The 24,466-nt window shown below is 40.2% G+C and overlaps 1 long non-coding RNA gene across 1 annotated transcript; it reads left to right on the forward strand.

Annotated features, from left to right (window-relative positions):
- Positions 1-2,406: 2,406 nt before the first annotated feature.
- LOC116793020 lies at positions 2,407-5,725 on the forward strand. The gene is made up of 3 exons (XR_004359343.1): positions 2,407-2,538; positions 3,576-3,781; positions 5,493-5,725. It is a non-coding gene; the product is annotated as an uncharacterized LOC116793020 (long non-coding RNA).
- The last annotated feature ends 18,741 nt before the right edge of the window (positions 5,726-24,466 follow it).

The raw sequence follows: 24,466 nt of genomic DNA on the forward strand, positions 1-24,466 counted from the left end.
TAAATCTGTTTTAATTTCCATTTATGCTCCATTGTCCTATAATCTGTTTGGAGCTGAAAATAGAACCAAGGTATGATCTTCTTACAACCCCTGGCAATAAATTTTATTAGTATTTTTTTCCAAATTTCACAACCTTGCAGTAAATAAGAAAGCTTTATGGGGAAAAATAACCTCTATCCTCCTCCACTCTCCTCTCCATCCACAAACCCCATAACCTTTGTAAACTTTGACCAGTATCATTGTTTTCTTTCACGCTGCCCCCACCCCTTTTGACTTAATATTGCATTGGTTACAGGAGTAAACCAATTATATGAGTATTAAAAATGGAAGCAGTTTGCGTGCTGGCAATGTATATCTTTTACCAATGGCTGATGGAAAAAAAAAAATTCTCCCAGTTGCTCTGTAAAGCTCTCTCAATGCAGCTTGAAACATCTGGTTTGTTTTGTGTGCAGTCTTTTACACGAGGCATTTGCAATTCTTTATTCAAATTGGATTTTTACTTCACTTTCCAGTGGAAAGGTTGATATGTTTGTCATTAATAAGCGCGGTAAAAGTAATATGTATGTAATTAGAATCCAATCATCAGAACCAGGGTGGCAGGGTCCCCTAAAAGACATTTTCATTCACTTCAATCTGCAATCAGGTTTCCTCAATGAGTTAATGTGGTTCAGTCCTGGTGGACTATAACATTGCTCCAGCAAGGCATATTTATTTGCATGATTGGCAATTAGAATTTATTGATTTCAAAAAAGGAAATCCTTCCCTGGGTACTAGTGTTTCACTCCCTTGGCTGACGCTGGACAGGAAAAGCTGTCAAGATGTGGATACCACATCTGGGTTGGAGGAGGAGAACGTAATTATTTCTATTTCTCAACAGTGATTTCTCAGGATCAAGGGCACTGATGGACTCTGGAGAGAGTTCACGCCAATAATCTTTGGCAGGAAATGAGATGGTTGATGACTATAATAACGAGACCTTTTTGATAATCTCAGTGGAGGATGCAACATAGGCTCACACCCAAACTAGTCTCTACTAGATCTGGGCACTAGATCAAGCTGGTCTTACTCAGGTTTAGGTTTCAGCTGGATTTTATATGAAATGAGAAATCAGCCTGAGAATGGATTGGATTCTTGAGTGGTCCTTAGGATGCAATTTCATTACCATAGACAGTTTTGAAGAGGTTCTGTCATCTTTGCCCACACCTAAAATCACAGTCTGAAAAATGCCTCCCCTCAAATGATGAGGCAGATAAGTTCCTTCCACAGGAATTCCAATGGTGGGCAGCTTAGAAATTATAAAATTAATAAGAAAAAATATACAGAATCTATAAATAAAGGGTAAAAAAGAAAAGGCCAAAGGAGGGTCATCTTTCTAAATATTCATTTCCCCTTTTCCCCCTTTTCCCTTGGATCCATTGTAGATAATAGTTAAGAACAAACACAAGCTCTTGTCTCCTACTTCCAAGGCAAATGACAACCCACAAAGAGTTGAAATATGTTTCATTCTCCATCCTCAACTTGACCAAGAGGACTTAGAGCTCTGCCCTTTTTACCCATGCCCCCCATTTTCCCTCATCTATTGTCACCAAATATGCAATTGAAATTAACAGCACCACTTCACCTGCCACATGTCAAACTTAATTTTACTTTAAATCAGTCTTAATTATTCTAGTCAAGTTTATAGTTTTAATGGAAAGACATTGCTTGCTTAAACTATAACATTTATTACAAAGGGCCAAGAGAGATTTAAAGTCACATTGTCTTTCCAAAGTGGACAGTTTTAACTAGATAGTGTCATATCTCATGCCTTCTAAGAAGGTGAACTTTCTGAGTCCAGATACCCAAGACAGACCCAATGACCAAAAAAAAAAAAAAAGGTGAAAAAGTAAAATCCCACACAAGTTAAATATAAAGACAAAGTGCAATGCCCAGTAGGGGTTTCTCCATTTGCACCAGGGTACTCAAGCACCAGTGTGTTACAGACTAATCCTTGCCATGAACTGTTTTCAGGGAATGAAGAGAGAAGAGGGGTAATTCCAGGAACGTGACTCCCTTTTGATAGGCTGACAAATCAGGTCAATGGCTAATACTGATCACTATGAAATGCTTCAGCTCTGAGGAAGATTTAATGGTGCTCACAGCACTGTAGCTGCCTCCATCTCCCATTGGTGCCACTCATTTACGTGCAGGTGAAACATAAAACTAAGGGCTATTAAAGAGCCCACAGTTTTTCCAGGAAGGAGGGTGTTAGGTCTGCATTAGATCCTGGCACTAATCCAGAGCCTGTAATCACACCTTGCCAACTGTACCGAAAATTTCCCCTATGAGTTCCTTTGGCAACACCCCATTTTACAGAGCTAGGTCTGTGCAGAGTGACAGCAGCCTTTCAGTCCAGCTGCATTTCAGTCATAGGAAAATAACCCCCTGGGCACAATTTATTAAGCACTCTGGGACATCTCTGGCAGTTTTGTTTAGTGGTTAGAACATGAGAAAGAGCATCAGGATTCAATATCTGGTTATTTGATGGCTGCAAATAAGGTATTTAAATTGTTGTGTGCTTTCGTTTACCTGCCTGTGAAATAAGTAAAAAGATATTGGTAAAAATATATATAGTCCATAGCTTTCATTTATGATTTACATAAACATCCCTAAATCCACTCCAATTCCCTACAAGCCAGCTACCCAAAAGATAAGCATTAGCCAAAGGTTTATGCATGCATTGTTTCTTCTTTTTTCTTTTCTTTCTTCCTTCTGTGGGCTTCCACTCAGAAAACAGATGGTCTCTTCTCACTGACATTTTCTTACAGTTTTTAAATGATGCTGCAGTAGGGGAGAGCTGAAATGTTCAATCTAGAGCTGTTCAGTCTCAATCTAGGTCCATAATTAACAGCAGCTAAGTGAAGTTTAATAAGGGCAGCTCACTAACTTTTCTGTTTGGTTTTGTTTTTTTTCCCAGTGCATTCACAACAAGGCCATAATGAATGTGCAGTTCATGGAGTTTCCCCTGACCATGACTCCCTGGAATATTTAGTGTTTACCTTTTGTGATAATTAAAGGAAGGGAAATGAACTCTAAAGGAAGACAGAGTGACATCTAATATTCCTTAATATTCTCTTGTTTCTTTAAGTGATGGTTTTTGCCAAAGGAGGGCCTCCCTTTCTTATCATCAGCCAGGTCCTGACCCTGGGCCAGGGATCCTGGTTGTAACTTGACCCTGAGACCAGGTGTGTGCCTGCAGGTCACAAAGCTGACAAAAAAAAAATATCAGCCCGTGCTGAAAACAAGCCATTCCTGAGCACATTATTGCCTTTAACTCTTTCAAGCTCTCTTCAGGCACAAGCACTCGAGTGACTGCCCTGTGTAGTGAAACTTGCTGCCAACGCATCCCGTACCTCTGCAAACCTGCAGCATGCAGGGATAACCATAGACAGGAGCATATACAAACTAGACCTTTCATTTGCGTAAGTTTATTGTATCTGGTTGAAAATGGGCTGAGAGAGTTTGTGACCTGCAGAGCTATTTGCTTCCTTCTTCCCCTTTCTCAAAGCTGTTGCTAAATCTCAGGGATTTTACAGGGATTGACTCTGGAATGGGTGAGCTGCTCCAGGTTTCTGCAGCGGGTCAGGCTCTGGAGACTTTCAAGCACTGCCTCAGATGTGCCTCAAGAGGAAATTCGGTGTTAATGCCTTCACCCAGTGCAGTGACTGCAGTGCTGGACTATTACACACAGAGAGCAAGTGATGCTGAGGAAACTCCCAGATGTCCTTTGCAGGATGGCAAGGTTGTTTTAAGCCTGGCCTAAAGTGCATGTAGTATAAGCATTTGGCTGCCCTGAATTCTTTATGATTTGGAGTATGGTTTACTCATAGGTACTCCTTTCTCCAGCAAAACCCAACAATATATGCAATATATTCTTTTTATTTGCCTGCTGCTTTTTCTTTCTCTTTTTTCCCCAGCCTTCAGCATGTCCCCAGGTCATCCCTGCAAGCCTTTGTCCTCGCCTGAAATGTCTGGAGACTTTTATGGGGGGATCCTGTCATCACATGCATCCCAGCGCATGGGCTTTTAGGCAGACTCCTCAAACTATGAATTAAAAAGCACAGGAACTGACAGCCCTGTGAACTACCTGTGAAAAATCATACCTGGGTTTATGAAGCTATTATGTCTTCAAGGACATTCGGCAGCAATTCTTGAGGAGACAGTGTTTCGGGGCGGGGGGGGGGGGAAAAGGCTTTTTCAACATCAGTATCTACTCTAGTCCTGGTACAAAATGAATGCCACTAAGTAATAAGTAGGCTGCATTGTTATGAGCATAGAGAGTGATCCAAAATCTATTAAATAGGAGAATTTCCAGCGATATCTGTGGTCTGTGGTTGGGGTCTTCAGATAGAAAATCTCACTGGTATCCCATTTGCATTGTAACAGTCTCATAACAATTTGTGCAGTAAAATCATTACCAAAAGCCATTAATAATATGAATACACGAGCAGTTCATCTCTATCCAAAGGGGCTAAGCCCCCCCCCCAACTTCTAGAGTCATGCACACTTAAAGAAATCAAAGCATTCCCTTTTCCCTTACTGATCAGAGAAGTAAAAAAAAAATGTAGCCAGTGTTGAATGCTTTCTCTCTTCCTTCTCCCTTTTCTTTTTTGCTTGTTGCTGAAAAAATAAAAATAAAAAATTGCCAAATCCATTTTAATGACACTTTATATAAAGCATTTTTCCAGACTGAGATTGTGGACATCACTATGTTCCACCCCATCACAAACTTTTATGGCTGACTTATAAAGTCCCAGAGAAGGAGATGTATAAAATTCATGCAGGCCATGGATACCAGAAAACATACTTGGGAGCTTAGGCAGGGTTCTGTGGAGACAGCTAATATGTAATTGAGCAGTTACCCTCCAGTGTAGAGATATCAAAAGAAAGCAGATACCTGGTTGCTCAGGTAAAAGCCCATTTCAAAAGTTAATTTTAAATAGATTGAATCTGGTGCTGTAGATTTATAGTCACATTTTCTCATCAACACAATCAACAAAAGATACTTAACCAGAAAGATGCTCGAGTCATGGAGATCCAAGACATAAAGCCAGTTTATCTCCCAGCTGCCTTATGAGATCTTCCCTCAAATTAAAATGGTCATCCATACAACACACATTTAGAGTGTACGAAGCTAAATGTACCTTCATGGCCACATGTACCCTTCTGCAAACTCAGACCAGACCAACCAGTTGTACCTACCAGCTGTAGATCTCAGCAAAAGAACAAAACCCCTACAAAAGTCCATTAACACATTAAAATCAGCACTCTTTGTGCCAGTGCATCCTACCTTGTATGATTTAAATTGGTACAAGACCCTCATGGATTGGAAACACTGTATTATCCTTTTCATCCCATTTATCTCACAAAGTGAATTTATTAATTCTCTCCATACCACGAAAATTCTCTATTTTTCACGTCTTTTTTTTTTTACCACTACTGATTTCTTTCAGGAGTGCTAGGGACGATGCATTGGAAACACTGGAAGACCCAAAGCTTTCATCTACTAGTCAGAACATCAGATAAACTGCATCTCCAAGTTTGGAACGAAGATGATTGACTGGGAAATGATTTAATAATAACTTCTCCATGTGGAATTCTCTTTTAAAATGTATTGTGTTTTGTGCATGCCTACAGGTGTGTGAGTATATAAAAATAATAGATCTGGCTGAAAACTCCTCTGCTTTGGCAGTTTTCAATCTTTCTGGGTTTGTTTCCCAATAGAAAGCCATTCTTTTCACTGAAAACACTAACAACAATGAATTTGTTTACATGTCAATGAGAGAAAAATCCTTCATGTGTTTTCACTGCTCTCCTGCATTACTCTTTTATTACCGTAGTTATTAACTTTACCATTTGACATAGGGCCAGACTATTAGCCCCTTGCAGCACACTGAGGAAGGGGCTGTTTGTGCCATAAACCTTGTCAGCAGAAGTCATGGAGTGCTTGCTCTTGGCCACATGTGCTCACATGGCTGTGTTTGGATTCACGCAGTGATGCCCCAGTCCTGTTTTGTGAATGCAAATGAAGGATAATTATCCTCATGGCTCTTGTTAATACTGAGCTTGCAGAGCATGGGGGGAACTTGTCTTAGGCTGTTCCCTTGCACATCTTTGGGTTGGGGAGTTGAAGGCAATCCTGGCACTGCTTGCTTAGGGATGCTCCATTATTGGGGAAAAGCTCAATGGCTGCTGTGGTCAAGCACTGCCTGACCTTCTCTTGGGGCAGATCATACATACAGGTCAGCACATATGTATACAGACTGGGAAACATCTGCTAATAATATAGCAGGCTAATGAGCAAGAAGCTCCTTGGTAGGATGTGCCCTGAGCTCTTCTGGAGGTGCCGAGGTGGGACTGTGAAATTTGGTGATCTGTCGAGTGTCTTTTTTGTGCACTGTCACGCATGGTGTTTCCAATCAGCCTCCGAGCGCCAAGAACCTCCGAGAGCAGCCAACCTCTCCGCCCTCCTGCGCAGCTCAGTAACTGCAGGCTTCCTCTTGGCAGGCATCTTCTGCACCCAAAATAATAAATAAATAAAAATAAAACCACTCTATAAGTGTCTGCCTGTCTCCCTCCCCTTTATGAGAAAACAGAGTGGGGGGAAATGTTGCAGGTGGAGTAAGAAGAAAAGCAAAGAAAAATCTGCTCAGACAGAGAGACAAAACAAGCAACTGCTTAAGGGATTTGGCAGCAAATGAAACTGCCCCCTTCCCCCTCCCCGTTTGGAGCCTGGTTCAGCATGTACTGGTGGTGGATCACAGTACCAGCCACACTGAGATACAGGCAGACACTTCTGTCTCACCAGCTGCTCTGACAATCCATTTTCATAAAGGAACGGGAGGGGAAGCAAATCTGCAAGATGGAGCTCCCGGTCACCGTGTGAAAGCTTCTGCCCGCACCGCCCCGTGCTTCAGGTGTCAGGGCTGTCAAAGGAGTTTGACAAGAGCAGAGTGGCTTTCCCTAAACATACAGCAGCAACAGCCAGGATGCCTTCAGTGGGTACACACATCCGGGCCTGTATGTTATACACAATGCGATTTTGGAGATTTCTAATGAAAACCTGAAGTGCTGCGTTGTGATTGATGACTGGGAAAGGTGTTCTTCCCACTGGGCAGTTAATGAGACAATCTCTCCATGTTTGCTTAGGAAGCAAACATCTTAAGAAAATGCACTCTGGCTACTTTAGGCATTAATAATATGCTGTATTTTTTTTCCCCAGAGGTGTTAACCCTTTTGGTCAGCCCTGGTTAAGGAAAAATGTGGATAGTTAAGTTCTGTCAACTTGTCTGCCTACATATATAATAAACTATTGTGTGACACAATGCATTTTTATGCAACTGAAGTGATACATCCAGTAAAGATACATTTCAATGGAGGGGAATAAAAGTGATTCTTTACATTTCATTTGTACAAGTACCAGAGCCTGTGAGGCACTTTGGAGTCCATCTGGCTGAAATGTGCTATATATAAATGTAAGATTGTTATCACCAAAAACACATTCTGTATGGTGTTTCTCTCACATATTTTTTTGTTAATTTCAGTGAACCAGTTCTTTTTAATGAATAATTTCCATTGGAAAGCTTTGTTTTCCCTGAAACATAAAGCTTTTTTGGTTTCAATCCCTTGTCTGGTTTTCATTAGCTTTGCAATGAATTAGCCAAGAGGGCTTTTCCTCTCAGTTAGGTTGGGAAAGTACCACTGGTATGTGTCTGATTTTTGTGGGGAAGAGCCTTTTTTCCCTTTATTATTTCAATTATTAGTTTTGCTTGTATTTCACTACAGAATTCTTGCAATCCCAACAAGAAACCACGCTCCCACATTTTAACATGTGTGCGCCTGTGCACCTACATATCCCTTACATGCTTATCCCCATGTGATTCCTATCTCTGAATACAGTGCCTTACATGTTGCAAGTATATAAATGCATGTGTGTTTGGAGCAAAAAGTTTGAGCTTTTATCAATAGGTAATGAACTGGTTTCTAAATCCCAAGCAAGCTTTTTGGAGGGTGGCCTCAAATATGCCAGTCAAATTTTACACCCTCGTCCAAGCAGTTACCAAACTCTTTCCCATGTAATATCCACTTCCTTCAAGGTCATTTTTACTAGGCCTTCATCAACAGTGTGGACATGTTTGGGTTGAATTTTTACCCTGTAACAGACCTGAACTCTTTTCAGTGACATGGTCCCCAGCGTCGGAGCAGGCAGAAACATAAGAACAGTGTTACTCAGCAGCCCATAATACTCTATAGCAGTACCAGTGTATTCAGCAAAATGGTTTTATAGTTCCAAGGTAAGCTCCACACTGATTCACCAAACCCTGCTGGAGAAAAACACATCAGAGAGATTCTATGTGACTGGTTTTTTCTGCAGAACTGGAACACATGTTAAGCATAAAATGTCCATCCCATCACAAACCAGTAAAGCTAGGCAGTTGTGTTTCCCAAAGAACTACACATGTAAACAGCTTCCACCTTAGAGGGGAATCATTTAAATCAAAAGATATGGTAAAGAAATTAAAACAAATGTATATAAATAATATTACATAATGGGTTGTGCCTCATTTTACTTGCATATGAAATGTTTTTATAAACCCCTTTATGACCTCCCCACTTGTGACTTCTGAGTCTTGTTATTATTAATTGAGTGGAGAATACATCTTACTCTATCCCAGATGCAACTCCTTATGAATTCACCCTTTCATACACTGGATACTTTATGCATATGTATGTGTGTACTTTTCCTCCTACAAGTTTTTGCAGTAGGCAGAAATCACACACAATTATAATGGAGTTACATCACTCCTCCAGGCACCTTCCTTTGCCCATCATTAGCTTTCAAAGATAGACACAGGCCTCCAAGACAGCAATAGCAAATTATCAGGCTTGGGTAAAAATCTTCCTGTGTGTGGAAAACAATGCTCTTGTAGAGCTGGAGCTAGACCCTGACTAGAAAACTGGCTGTGTTACTGCGTCAAACACTCCTACAGCTCTTAAATGGCCAGTGTCATAAAACCCAACATGAATTATTGCCTTCCAGCCAGCTTAGTATTTTCATCTGCAAACTTTTATTACATTGTTCAGCACTGACGTGAAATACTGGAGAGATTGCCCAGCTGCACAATGTGCCCTCTTGTCCCCATCTGCACCAAAGCTGCCAGCTGACTGTACACTGACAGAGAGCCCTGAGGGTTTTGTGACTCCAAACACACAGGCATGCCAAGGTGCACAGGTGGTGCATTGGTGATGATGGGCAGGTGCTTCCAGTGGGCTGTCAGAGCCCTGCATACCTGGACTTACTTCTACACTTATGTTCTCAAGGACCTTGAGGCAAAGTGCGGGCACTGGGAGCACTACCATGGTGTGATTGGTCTCTCAGTGCCTAGTTTGGAGATTTGGACCTGTATTTAATAACGATTAAAGGAAATATTGAACTCATTTTCTTATTTTCTAGTACTTGAAGCCAGTGATGCCTTCATAGAAGACCAGATTCCGAGTCAAGGGCATTGCTAAAAAGTAAGACCTAGAAGTTACCTTGAAGAGAGCCTTCTGTGGCCTATGTAGGAAAGACAGCAATAAAAAACTGAATAGAAGAAAAATATGCCTAGAAAATATCACAAATGAAAAAAAAAAAAAAGAAAATTGACCTGTCCTGGTTCTGAAAGATTTAACTTGACTTTTCAGCCCATCTTAGCCCATTGACATGTCATTTTTCCTCCACTTTAGTCATCCAGCTCCAAGGCCTGATACTGTGCGTTGTGTGGCATTGAGATGAAACCTGAATGGAATCTGGACCCAGGAATTGGAGTTAAATTTAGCCACAGTAACTGTACAGGGTCCTCTACCACTTCTATCCTGAAGCTGTTTTGTAGGATCTGTTCTAATGACTGTGCTATTATGAAGCTGTAGCTGGTTATTAGACTAAATGAGATATCTGAATTCCATCAAATTAAGGACTTGGTTTCCATTTTCATGTCAACATATTGAAGGGCTAAATCACAGAATCATAGAATGGTTTGGGTTGGAAGGGACCTTAAAGATCATCTCATTCCAACCCCCTGCCATGGGCAGGGACACCTTCCACTACACCAGGTTGTTCCACGACCTGTCCAACCCAGCCTTGAACACTTCCAGGGACGGGACATCCATGGTTTCTCTGGGCAGGCTGTGCAAGTGCCTCACCACTCTCACAATAAATCATTTCTTCCTTATATCTAATCTAAATCTACCTCATTTCAGTTTAAAGCCATTCTCCCTTGTCCTGTCGCTAGCTGTCCTTGTTAAAAATTTCCAATGGAATAAGGAAGGGTTCACTTAGACATCAGTGGGAACAAGCAGTGAAAATGGCAAGAGGGAGTGATATTTAAGCCAAAATTTATAATATGTTTTTCAGACCTTCACAATATTTCAAACATGTTTGATTTTCACCCATATTTTCTGGCTCCTTTTTCAATGTTTCAATGAGAAGAGAATTAATACATGAAAACTATTTTGCCATGTGTGGCAGTCCCTTTGGGCAACCATTTGTACATTTGAATGTTGGTAAATGATGGAAAGTTCAGTATCCATGTGAAGGTCATTTGAAAGTCTCAGAAAACAATTTTATATGCAAGAAACAAAAACATGATCCATTTCCCATTTCAATGGGCATCTTTTCCTACCACAATGACCCATGAGTTTGGGGTTTGTAAAGCTTATTCTCTGTCGTACAAAGGCCATTTTTAGTGCAGTTTGAAGGCTACAGGAAGGGTTAACCTCTCAGCTGCCCTCCCACGCTGTGTTTTGATCGGTGCCCCAAGCTACAGGACAGATATCTCTTTGTTTTTCGTCTTTAATATCCAATTCCCAATTCACTTGTGTAGATGATGGGACTCTACAAAACTCCCTTTGTCTGAAGTAAGAGATGCAGCACTTACTTTGCAACTGACTTCTAATTCTTGACTTTTCTTTCTACTTCAGAAAACACCTGCTTGAGTAGTTTGATGACTAAAGAGCCTTTCAACCTCCCTGCCACCATTTTTAGATCTGACCTACTTCATAAGAGACTGAACACCATTGTGGCTGCTGCTAAGTTGCATATGTGAAAAGAAATAGATGGTGTTGATGCAATTGTTAGTGGCTGAGGGGATGTCAGGAACCACTGCAATAGCTGACACAGCTATGGGGAAGTCTGAATCATGAGGCTGAGACCATGGAATCTTATCCAAAGTCAGCAGAAGGTGGGATATTCATTCTCATAACCAATGGGCTCTATATTGAATCCTGGAAGAACCCAGAGATAAAAGATTATCTTACCCCTATGACTGGTTCTTTTTTAAATTTATATTTTCCCTCCATGCCAGAGGTAGTGCACAGGGGTAAAAAGATGGCATAGAAGACTGAGCAGGCTGGAGACAAGTTCGTATTAACCTTACAGAAGGTGATGGTGAAGACATTGACTTAAATCTATCTATCCATCTAAACATCAGCAAAGAAGAGCATCAAATCAGCCTGGATGCTGGGCTATCCAAAGAGACTGAAATTTTCACTTATCTGAGACTGCATTAAACCTTGGACACACCTGAGGCATTACTATTCAGTCTTCTTATGACTCGTATGCAAGAACGGCACAAACAGTGTCAATTCTAGACACTGTGATTCAGAGATTTAATGAAACAGAAACCAAGCACAGGGAATCAAACTTTAATTTATAAGTTCATAAGTGAAAATAAGGTCTTTGTTCTTTCTTGTTCACAACATCTAAAGCCTTGAGGAATAAACACTTCTATAGTCAACTTGTTTATAACCTTATGGTAGATTATGTTTATTTGTTGCATGTATAAATCTCATGGTTACAGCAAGAAATAAAAAGAAAGAAAGAAATCAGAGTTGATTACAGCCAGCGGTGATGTGACTGGGAAACAATAGATGTATTGAGAGGAAAATCTCACAGTAGCCTGGAAACACACAGGAAAGAAAAGAAAAGGAAAAAAAAAAGGAAAAAGAAAAAAAGAAAAGAAAAAAAGAAAAAAAAAAAACACAAGAAGAAGGGAAAAGACAGACAAAGAGTAAGAGGGAATGAGAGATTTGTTATGCAAACATATTAACCACGTTGCCTGAAGTCTGCATTGCGCAACTGAGGCAAGAAATTTCTCAGTGCAAAATGCTCTGTGGTTGTTTGACTGCTTTTTGTTGGGTGGATGTTCTTTAGCAGGGAAAAAAATGCATAAAGCAGTTCTTCCAGTAACCTCTGACTCCTTCTCGCCATGTCTCTCTCTTGCTTTCACTCTTGTTCTGTTTTTATTTATTCCCTGCAAATACAATGGAGAATAAAAATGTGGTAGGACCTGCTGGCGGCAACTATGGCCTCCGGATCCAATCTGACAAAAATGTCAAGAAACTGACAGTAAAATATGCGAATAAAATCCCTGTGAACGAGAACAAAACTCAGGCTCACACCATCACTCTCTCCATTGTGGCTTTTGAGAGCATTTCTATCAGTAACTATGACTTTCTCTTTAAAAAAACGCACACATATACATTTATCATACGTTATTGTCTCCTAAACTCTTTCGTCGAAATCTCACAGGAGGGAAAAGGCTCACAGGAAGACAGGAAAGCAAGAGACATTTAGGGCAGGGAGCTCAGGGAAGAGCCGACGTTCAATGGAGAGACAGAGAACTGCACGCTGAGCACCAGACATATGGATCCTGTATGAAGCTGCAAGACAGACAGACTTCTGCTGCTCCCTTCTGTGATCATAAGATGAGGGAAACGCAAAAGCAGTGTCTAGGAAAGAAAGCTCCAAGGAGCACTCAACTATCCATAAGCCTGTGTTCATTATCCTACATGATAGGGAACAGCTCTCTTCTTTGAGTAGATGGTCACCTTTGGGTGGATCTTAGAACGGGAATGGATTTAAGAGACTGGGATGGTTTAATCTGGAGAAGTGACTTAAGTATGTCCTGAATATGGTCTTCTAATATATAAGAATTGTTGGAGGGAGCCAAACAATAAAAGACTTCTCTGTTTTAGAAAAAGAAATAACAGGTTTGAATTTTTGTATAAAAGATGTAGGTTGGAAGAAGTTTATTATAATTAAGATATTTCAAACACTAGAACAAATTGTTGTGCAGTTTCCAAGCTTTTTAGAAACATCTGCATAAACATGTTTGTGAAGGATATAGGCATAATTAGCCCTGGTTGGAACAGGGTTACACATCCTCTGAGTCCTCCTTTCTATGCTCCTGCTGTGGAGAATCCACTTAACTAGGCAGAAGGGTTTTATATTTCTGATCACGGGTGAAAGAAAGCTCCTGCCGTGAAGAGCTGGAGAATTGGAAGACCTGGATTCCCTTCTTGACTTTTACAAACTCTCCCCACACCTTGTGAGAAGCCAACCCATCTTCTCCACGCACCTGGCTTGGGGAATGGTTCTTGTGCTTCAGGAATGAGGGAGCTAAGAGTGGAAATACTTTGCTGTGCAGAGTACTAACATGAAATGTGTATGACATACATGTTCTACTTAGAGCTGTTTGCAGACCTAAGGGAAAGCAAAGTGGTGTTAAGACTTTAGCTGGAAATTTTCTTCAGGAGAAAGTTTCACCCTGCTATCTTGGAGATGTGCAAATATTCATTGAGGGGGTGTCGTAGAAAGGTCTATAAATAATCAAATATGAGCCCCCATATGAATTATGCATGGGATATTTGGAGAAAACGTGAATGTCTTGCACCAGAAGAAATCAGATCAGTGCCACTGAAATCACATTGCTATTTCTATGAGGTATTAACTGGAAGCTATAAGACCTCATTTTTAAAACTGGCTACAACAGGTGCTTGCAGGTCTGTTCAGATAAAAATCATGGCTTTGTGGAGGCAAATATTAAGAAGTCTCTAAAATGTGTTAATTTATTATGAATAGAAAGTAGTTTGATGTTACTTTTTAAGAAAAACAGTCACAATACAACATTCATTAGCCCCTAAGTGAGGCAGGGGCTTGTCACTCAATTAGATTTCTGACCCTAAATCATGTAGACTCTTCTGAAAATTCTGTATCCTGCACCTGGAGGTGAGAGGTACAATATCAGCACAATGTTTTACTTATTATTCATTATATCAAACTGCATTGCTATTAGCAGTAATAGTGCATTTGCTCTCAGGAAGTTAAAACTAGAAAGAGCAAAAAGAAGGGCTTTATTATAGAACATTTCACCACTATACTTTCCTGATATCTGAACAGAGCCCTGTGGGTATAGAACCAAAACCAATTAATTTATAGGAAGTCCTTTAGTTGTACTTTATTTTCAATTTTGTTCAAAGATGTCTAGTGAAGGCAAGACTTCTCTAAAAATCTTTTGAATCAGTCATTCCCTGTTTTTCTCCAGTAATGACACTTTTACACTTCATCCTAAGTATTCCACTACATGGTTGTGCCTACAGAACTACACTTACTCTCTTCTCTGCCTGCAACTTGGCAGGATGCCTTGTCCCACTGACCAACAGCTAAATAGGATGAAAACTCTTATTGACAAAATGAAGGACAATATTATTCCAATCTTCCCATCCCTCATTCAGATATCTGTCCAAAGATGGCACCTTTACTACAGGCTCTTGGAGAGGGGTCAAAAGGTCAAAATGGTCAAATATATGGAGTGCCATGTTTACCATATTTCAATATCAACTAAGCAGTTCTAGTTATTACTCACTGACACGAGGGAAAATGAAGAATAATTCCATCAATGTCAATGTCATTACAACATCATAAAATTGGCATAAGTTAGGAAAAAACTAGGCCTACTGCACTGAGGTTCTTTCATCTCCTCTGCATGTTCCCTAATTTGTCATTACTAGAATAGTTGCTATAACTATCCTGGTGAAAATATAAAAGAGAGACTTGCATGGCCCATAAACTCAATGAACCATTAAATAGGTGACAATAATCTTGATAGAAGTTTGGAATATTTAATTAGCACAAAAATGCACTTAGTGAGTGAGTTCAATTGCTATCACGGGTACTCCTCAAAATAATAGCCAAAGATTTTATGTGTCCATGAAATGCCTTAGAAGACATTTAAGAAAAGAAACAGACAATATTTCATGTATTAATTGAGGATCAGACATATCTGTAAGTGCCCAGTAATAAACATTTCCAAGGAAAGTTAACCTAGGTCTCCTGGAATCCCAAAGGTGACTTCATTACACATGAAGTCATATAATTCATTGGCAACTTTTTGGTAGCAGGAGTTTATAAAAACACAACTGAAGAGCAAATATTTTACCTTTTCAACAAACCAGGTTCTGCCTAATAGCACAAGATTTTGAAAAGAAAAAATAATCATTGGGGATGATACAGTATTTTCCCATTTTGGGAACTCTCTTCCCACTTGAAACTGCCTAACAGAAGGTCTCTGTTCATACAAACTCAGTACTCCATATAATTTGCAGTAGCAGGGAGCTGTTTATATACATATTTTCTTCCCATGTGGCATTGCCTCCTTCATTGGTTATGATTGTAAAGACTCGTATACCTCTAGATTAAGGAGTAGAGAGTAGAAGCGTGTTTATAATAGCTCTCTCTTTGGCACTTGTGCTGCCACTCCTGAAATATCACATCCAGATTTTGGCATCCATGGCTGAGGTTGTGTCTACATTAAAAACTAGTTCACAGCAGTCAGAGAGGATCTGTGCAGGATCTGTACAGTGCAAAAAGAATGCAGATCATCCAGTGTCCCCTTAGTATTTGAGGCTCATTGGGGTCAGAGTGCTATTTCTCACTTAGTTTTATCCAAAAGAGAATTCCACCTGAGACAGCTGACAGTATAAACTAAAGCAGCCTAAGTAAGGACAATCATGAGATTTCCTTCGAAAATGTCATCCTGATCTGAACAAAACCAGTAGCATAAATATACCCTGAAGGTGCTGAAAAAATGGGGGGGGAGGGGTTGATGGTGGTTTAGAGAACAGCCCATGAATAAAGAAAAGATTGAAAAATATTTTTGAGACAGAGTCTCTGAAGGAGCTGCTGGAGACAAGATAAAGCATTGACTTGATCTCAGTCAAAAGTGAGTGGGTGTAAGTACTTTGTCAAGTACCGAATACTGCTACTTTGGCTGGAGAGTGAAGATAGACAAATTTAGACCAGAAACACGGTACATATATGTGTGTATATATATACACACACACGTTTATGGTATGAAAGTATATATGTCTATAGACTTTTGCAATGAAGTTAAATTTTAAAGTGGAATAATCACTTTTACTCCAGTTATAGTTTTCATTGCCTATTACTAAATGAAGTTTTCAGATTAAAATAATCTCTCTCCCATTCCCTTCCATGTTAACCCTAAGTTAGCCTCAGAAGTGAGATTTGAAGCAAAAAAAGAATTCAAGGAAATTTTATGACCTCTGGCATGCAGGTTAGCAGAAGAGAGAACTGCAATGGTCTTTTTGCTTTTAACTTCCATGAATCTGTCATTCAGAGGCTGTAAGCTGAAAGCTGATACCCCATACATTGCAGTGACCGTTCTAGGGCATCTCTACTAACAGATGTTTCTATTCTTGTCCAAACACCTTCCTTCAAAGTTCTGTTCTTGCTGTGACCTTCATACCATGACTTCTTATCTTTCTGGCAATGTTTCCAGAGGAGTTTCATGGACCAAAGCTGCTAAAATAATTTGGATACAGGTCAGATAAAATATTCATAGATGTTTGCCTGCTTGTCAGTGCTAGAACACAGTCAAGCTTCTTGATGATTTGTCATCTATGTTGTTGCAACAGATAAAACATTTAGGCAAAATTTCTTATTTCCCTCATTTCATCAGAACTGCATTTCTACCAGAGACATCAGTGTAAAGAGAGGTTTCTCACTGACCATTTACCTTAACTGATCATTTTTAACATGCTTTCTTGGATTGCCTATTGAGAGCTTTTTCATTCCTTTTTCTCCTGTGCTTGCTGTCAGTGTGCAACAGTCAACCTGCAGCTTTTGCTTGACATTTGGTGGTCCAGATGCTCATGTCACTGCTCGACCCGTGGGTGTTCTTATCTTTGGAAATAAATTAGATACCATGCTAATACGTACGTCATCTTCCACATGGAGTTAGGAAAGTCTCTCCTCATTGTGCCATAGTGGGCAGGAAAGGTCTGTGTAACAGGGAGTCTCTTGTGTGACACAAGTTTGTCCCCACCATGACCAGTGGGTAGCACAGTGGCTTTTAAAGCTTGGTGATACCCATCTGCCTATTTGACTCTGTTGAGACCTGGATTATCAAGCATTTATGGTGATGCAGTTAAACTTCATTTTGCTAGGGTTTTCTTAGATTTTCATGGATATTTGGATAAATTGGAAGAAGGGTCCAAAAAAAATTTTCTTTAACTTCTACCAGTAAAATATTGCTAGAGAAACAAGAGTCCGTTTTGCTTAGGTCAGAGGCACTCGTGTGGCTGATCTATTCACCTGAATTTGTATCTGTTCAAGAGAACAGAAAGTGCTAACAGGGCATAAGCACAGCAGGCCTAATTTGGCTTTTTATCATGACTATAAAATTTTGGGGCTAGATTCAGTTTCTTAGAGTCATGCTCTTCCATAGGCCTTCAGGAGACATCTATACACCATGGATAAACACTTTAGGAAAGAGGGGTTGAATGGCTAACTCCAAAGTGATCCTGAACCTCTACTAATGGTCATAAGATCTGCAGAAAGAAATGGCCCCCCTTTATTTTCAAACCATGAACTGCAGCTGTGGGAACAAACAGCATGTAATAAACACTTGAATCAAAGTTTGTGGGAGTTTTGCTATTGACTTTGAAGTAAGTAAGTCTGAGGCCTTTACTATGGAAGCTGTGATTCTGTTTGTGGTTTTTTAATGGCCAAAATATCCCACGGTCAGTTTGAGAGTAAGGATTTCATTTTTGGTCTTAAAAAGAAAGGCATGAAGGAGAATTCCATATTGTTGTTCAGTCTGGCTTTTATTTTGAAGGGCATTTCTTAAAAAAAAACCAACAAAAAATAGTGCAACTTGTGTGAAGAGTGTTGTGTTTAGGAAAAAAAAGTTCAAAAAACACCACGCATGATTGATCTCAAGGCTGCCTCGTCGATCCAAAGACAACACAGCGTGGCAGTCAAATATACATTTTATGGGCTTTTGTCTGTTTTGCAATAACAGTGGAAAGCATTCTTTAATTAAAATTTAAAACCGTAACTGATTAATTTTCTGTGTAAACAATCCCTGTAAACATGGAAAGTCAGCATTTTAAGGGCACAGCGGTATAAATTTTGCTTCCTCTCCCGGGCGCTCAAGGGAAAGACGGCAAGAAGGGAGGGGGAGTGCAGGAAGAGACCCGGGAGGGGGAAAAAGTTCAAGGCCTTGGTGTTCTGTACTCAGCGTACACCAGCTGCAGGATCTCGCCTGCTGCCCATTTCTCTGTGCAGGAATGTTGGCATAAGCTCCCTGCTCTCGCTGGGCTATGATTTATTCTCTCTCAGATGCCTGAGGCTGATTTCCAGAGCACCCATTCCCCCCACGACATGACACTGCGGCAGCGGGTCGTGCAGAGGGATGCACGGCTCCTATAAGATGGGGATAATGCCCTTAGCATTTTCTCTGCAGCTATTTCCACTTCTAATGGTTAAACAAGTTTAATTGCAGTTCCTTTCTTACTTCTCTTGGCTTTCTCTGAAATTTTGTTATGACCTTTCATCGGTCATTCATATGAAGCTTGACAAATGTTAAGGCCTAGGTCCTTAGAAGTACTTTTCAGAAGGATTTAGGTACACACAACATAAGAGCTTTGTTTAAGTTTCTAAAATCTTATGGGTAAGGTCAACCTTATCTGTCTCTGGGTGAGAAAAGCAGCCCAGTGACTACCTGGTAGGAGTGGACAGTTGAAGGCTGGGTTCTTCCATTAGCACTGCAGGATAATGGGTTTAGCCTTTGGGAAAAGATCTTGACACACATCATTGAGTGGAAAAGCTTCCATCAATGAAAGAAGTGCTAGATCTGACACTTAGGATCCACTTTACCACCCTCACAAAGTAAGATAATACTTCATGCAAGCAGTTTTTAGCCATATCAGTGGCCAATGGCTTCAGTGGGACTCCTCTGGAGTAAGATACCACTCCAGAGTAAGCATTGGAGCAGTGAGACTATGGTGATAGTTCAGCTTTTTTTTTTTCCACTATGTTTTTCTTCAGACAATAAAAAAAAAAATAGAAATATATGAGCACAGGAGTGAATATTTTATGTTTCTTTGCTCAGCTCTTGTTAAATGGGAACACTATTGATGCAGTGATTCAAAAGGGTCAAGTGAAAGCTCTGTGGGTGAGATGAGTGGCAGCCTTTCTGTCTTTAGCACAAGTATCTTCATATCTATTGTAATACAGATGCCCAAAGAAATTAATATTGAGCTGTTATAAATGCTCCTGCTGCCTCTACTACTTTGCCTGTGGACTTGGAGGAATTTTATTGATGGTTTCAGATTGTGTTGCTCTTTGAAAAAAAAAGAAAAAGTGATGTTCAAGCCAAACACAGCTCTGATCTAACTGGAAGGTGTTGCTGGTGCATGAGAGTTATTTCTTGTAATGTGTGAGCCTTGCTACCCTGGCCATTCCAGCTCCCTTGTCTTAGCTAAGCACGAAACTGATTTTTCCTCATGTTTTTTTTTATTCCTTGTCATTTTGCAGAAACTAAAATGCAATATTCCTCCCCAGTAACACTCTTTCCTGCTTCTTCCCAAACAAGCATCCCCAAGAGATAAATTCCTCCGGAGGTCCAGCGCTGTGAAACATTCTCAAGGATGTCTCCCACTGCTCTAATCTTGGAGAGAATCCTACCATCTCACACAGCCCCTGCAGTTATTTGGTGAAACGGATCCAACTAAAGTTAATGGTAAAACATCTGCTGGAGTTTTACCCAGCAACTTTAATGGAGCCAGGATGTCAGCCACTGAATTTTGGCACTCTGCAGCAGACAAATATTGTGATCTGAGATTCTCAAGACAGCTGGCCTCCAACCTTCCTGTCTGCACACTAGAAATAATTTCAGTTTATCAGTTCTGTATCATAATCAGTTCACTCAGCCATAAAACCTGTTGGTCTCCTTACTTAACTATTTACCTACCTGCTAAACCACTAAAATGGCCATTAACTTTCTTATTCCAGTTAGTTGTATTCTTACCAATGTGAGGTTGAGTTTAAAGGAAGGACACTTCATGACTAAAGTATTTTTCACCAAATAATTTGTCCCTAAATCTTCTTTCCTTTACCACAGTTTAAAAAGGACCAAACTGAAGCACAGGAGACATATGCAGAAATTAGTTTTGTTAGCAGGGAATATAGATTACATTGGAGGTGTTCTAACAGTTGAGCTAAGTGTGGACACTGACGTGTCAGAGTGCTCTACTGACAGTTCCTCATCTTCACACTCCTGGCATTCAGAAAAAAATGTAAGAAGAGCACACAGGCCAGCAGAGTCTGGAAAATTTTGGAAAATCCAAGGCAGAAATGGTATAATTCCCAAGATTTGGGTCCTCCAGGCTGAAAGCAATTTACCATAGCTGTTGCACAGGCTGTTTGTTGAGGAGGAGAAGATTAGACAGGACACTCTATTCAGAGCTAGTGGTCACTCAGAAGATCTTGGAAGCATTCATGGAGAAGGACACAGCCAACCGAAGCTCAAGCCTCGCCTCTCAAAGCCATCCCCATTGCACACAAAAGCGCCAGGAGCTGTTCCCATCCCATATTCAATTCAGCATAAGTACTCTTTTAAATGTTAGTGAAAGGGAATATCAGCCAGCCACAAAAAAGGACAATTACGTTATAGTTTTGAACTAAAAAGCCAATCTTTCTGCATTGAAATGAAACCTGAAAAGGCACAAGCGAGTCGGTAAGGGGAGGAGGGACCAGGAAAAAGGAGGGGGACACAGACGAGGGATGGGACTGAGATGAGAAAAAGACTTCAGAAGCTCCGGCATTTGCTCAAGAGCCCTTATGTCTGTGAATGGTGCTATTTCTCTCATGCTACAGAGCCACAAAGTTGTTTCCACCCCCACCCCTCCTTCCTCTGGCAATGCGAACAAGATCATAAACGTCAGATGCAGTCTTGTCGCTTTAATGGTCTCATGGCTATGAATAAAAATGGCGCGGTAACAGATTTGTTAATTGACTTTATGTGCAACTGGCATACATTAGGCAGCTCCGTTAACACCGCTCACAAAGCTGGATGTGTTGCTGTTCTCTCCCACCGCCATCGAATTAAACTTTTAACAGTTGAGAGACCAGAGGGTTAAGCCTAGGAGGCTGGAGTGATATTTTCACTGCCTTTGATGACACACTAAAATACAGAACGTCTCATTTTGCAGCAGAACATTGAGTCTGCGAAGCCGATGTACATGTGGTTACTATTTGCAGAATTTGGCATTTTCTATGAATAGCATAAAACAGGCAGTGGATCAGCTGTCATGTTTTGACAGGGTTGTCCTTTTTTTCCGAATGCCATTCTTTCTTTTTTTTTTTCTTTCTTTCTTTTTCCCTTCATTTTTTTCTCCCCTTTATGCCACAAATCCACTTTTTTTTTTCTTTTTTTCCACAGCAATCTATAAGCTGATGAATATTATATTAAAGAGACAGTCTGGCCATGCATCCAAAGGTAAAAGAAACCTTCTATCATGACAGATTGTGAACTCCCGGATGAGGGGAGAAGGGAATAATGTTTGTGCATATGGACCAGTATAAGGGATCAGACATCAGGTTTTTAAATGCACATTGCACAGATATCCACCAGGACTCATGTACACCTGAAAATCATCATGCCATGAGGCAGGCTTGAGATGTGCCCTTGGGATCTGTGTTTTAATCCAATGATTCTTTGATCTCCACAGAGCAAATGGACTTAATTTGTCTCTTCCTTGAGATCAAGAATGTAAGACTAATTTTGAGACACTTATATCTGTGATGTCTTATAGCAAACATTTCAATATCCTTGTTTTGATGCATGATTTTCAAAACGATGAGATATTTTATCCCACGGCTCTATAGTGTCTGTTGAGAGGAAAAAAACCAAAACCCACCACCAGTGCTTATCTTGAAAACAAATTAATATCAACATATTTTTCCAGTGCCAAAAATCTCAGGCTGACCTTTCTAACCTTCTCACTCCACGAAGGCATAAACAAGGAATTTGAACTTCTTTGCTTACGTATTTTGGAAGAGTGGACATGAAGGAAGGAAGAGGGGACATACCTCAGGAAGGAGCTCACAGACCACCACTCTTTGCTGCTTGAAGGTGTGGAAGGTCATGGTCTGTGCACACACTGTGTGGACTTGGAGAGCTCTTCACCTTCCAGCACTTTTTGTGTGCTTTTGTCCCCCGTTGCACATCCACGGAAGAGCGGGCAGGCTTTGCCAGCAGCCATGACATTTCAGGTGACAGGCCAGCCGGTGCTACCGTGTGAGAGAGGGCTCCAGGAGAGCCAGGGAAGAAGTAGATCTAAACAACAGAGTTATTGCCCAAACTCTAAGCACTCTCGCTCCCATCTGTTCGCCCTCACCTCCTGGGCATCTCCTTCACCTTCACGCACCACAGAGGTTGGCTTGACTCGTTCTCCCTTGAACACGCTCATACTTCGGGATGCCAGATTCAGACATTTGTTACAGTTATTGGCACTCCACATCCAGAGATGAAGGTCCCTGCCTACTGATATTTTCCTCTTTCTTTATTCACGTTCTTTAATTAGAATAAATTTCAGATTAAAGTTCCCAGCATTCAGAAGTAAACAGGAAAATTACTGTCCTGTTTCGTTAAGCCAATTAACACATCAGCTTTTTCCATGGATGAGGTAGTTAACATCCTATAAACAATGGATTGACCAGAGTCTGCTGCTTCTCTTGGAAATTTCTCCTAATAGTATCCCCCAAGTGGTTTCAGGAAACAAAAATATTAAAAGAGGTGAATGATGAAACAAATACAAATAGTTTAATATGACATTACTTTTCTCAGTGGAAACTTTGAAAGTAAGATTTTTCCTCCCACACCAGGGCCAGAGGCAGCTTTACGCTTGAAAACCATTGTATGAGATGTCTGAAACTAGAAGGACTGTGTCTGTAAGAGGTGTTTCATTCCAACGCACCTTTTTGCACACCAATTTTTGATGCTTCCTTGACACATTTCTTTCTCTTTTAAATTTTCTAGATAGCTTGTCTTGACAAAAGCACATTTCAGGTCAGACACAGACTGATCATGGAAGCTTTTAAACTCTTGCTGACCTGGAATTAGTAGATTCATGCAACTTTCCACCAAAACCAGCACACCATAAAATAAGTGTTTTACGCTAGAACAGTATTGCTGCCAATGCATAAAATAAATGTCCTGTATGTGCAACACCATAACTTAAGTCTAAAACACTATCTACAGATTTAATAGATGGATAGATATTGCTTTGGTTGTACAGGGCCTACCACTGTAAGTTGTTTCTTACTTGTTTTTTAATGCATTATTGGGCCAAACATATTTAATGACAGTGAATAGACAAGAGATCTACACAGATACACATGCAGCAAACTTCCACAGCCCCACGGAATCCCTGAGCTTTGTATCTGTTTATTATCCATTTATTCATCTTCCAAATCCCTCATTAATTAATTTTTGTCTCAGTATTTTGATCTTCATCTCTCAGCATTTTATCCTGGATCTTATAAGGAACAATGAGTCTAAATCATAACCAAGTTTAAGCAGAAAAAGGCAATGGGCCCTTGGCAATGGACAAGTGGAATACCTAAGGCAATTCTGTTAATTTCAGGTGAGTTTTACCAAACTGTTGTTCAGGGAAGAAGAAAATATAAATTATTTACTAAGGAATAAAACCAGTATAGAGCCAAAGGGGATATACATGCTTTGATTCTGAGCTTAATTTTGCCTCTGATGGAGGTATTGTACCTCCAGAGATGAGTTTTATGAAAAAACTTTTTCCATTCAGTGTTCTTGGTCAATATACATACCTGAAGATAGGATGTATGCACAGCCTGCAGGTATCTCAGCTGCCCTAACTTCTATCATTACCTTCCTAGAGCAGGTTCCCATCCTTCCCAAGTCTGAGTAGCCCTTGCAGATACTCTATCACACGTAATCACAAATTTATCCTTACAATTTTTTTCATGGGAAGCATTCAATACATTATCAGCCCAAAGTGTATATCAGTATTGATACAATAACTCAAAGTAAGTTGAGTCAATCCTTTATAACTGCCTTGTACTCAGCAGTTAAATCAGTGCTCCATTGGTCCTTTGACCAAGAAATACAAACCACTACATGGTGAGGTTTTCCTTCCTTCTTTCCTGAATAGATGGAAAAAGATATTTGGCTAATTGTAGTTTTATTGGAATTGCATACTTTTGGAAGAGAAAATGGCTCTGATTCGGATTAGAAGTCTAACAGTGTTGTAATGCTCTCTCTTC

This window comes from Chiroxiphia lanceolata, chromosome 12, assembly GCF_009829145.1.
Source record: "Chiroxiphia lanceolata isolate bChiLan1 chromosome 12, bChiLan1.pri, whole genome shotgun sequence".
NCBI classification, from domain to species: domain Eukaryota; kingdom Metazoa; phylum Chordata; class Aves; order Passeriformes; family Pipridae; genus Chiroxiphia; species Chiroxiphia lanceolata.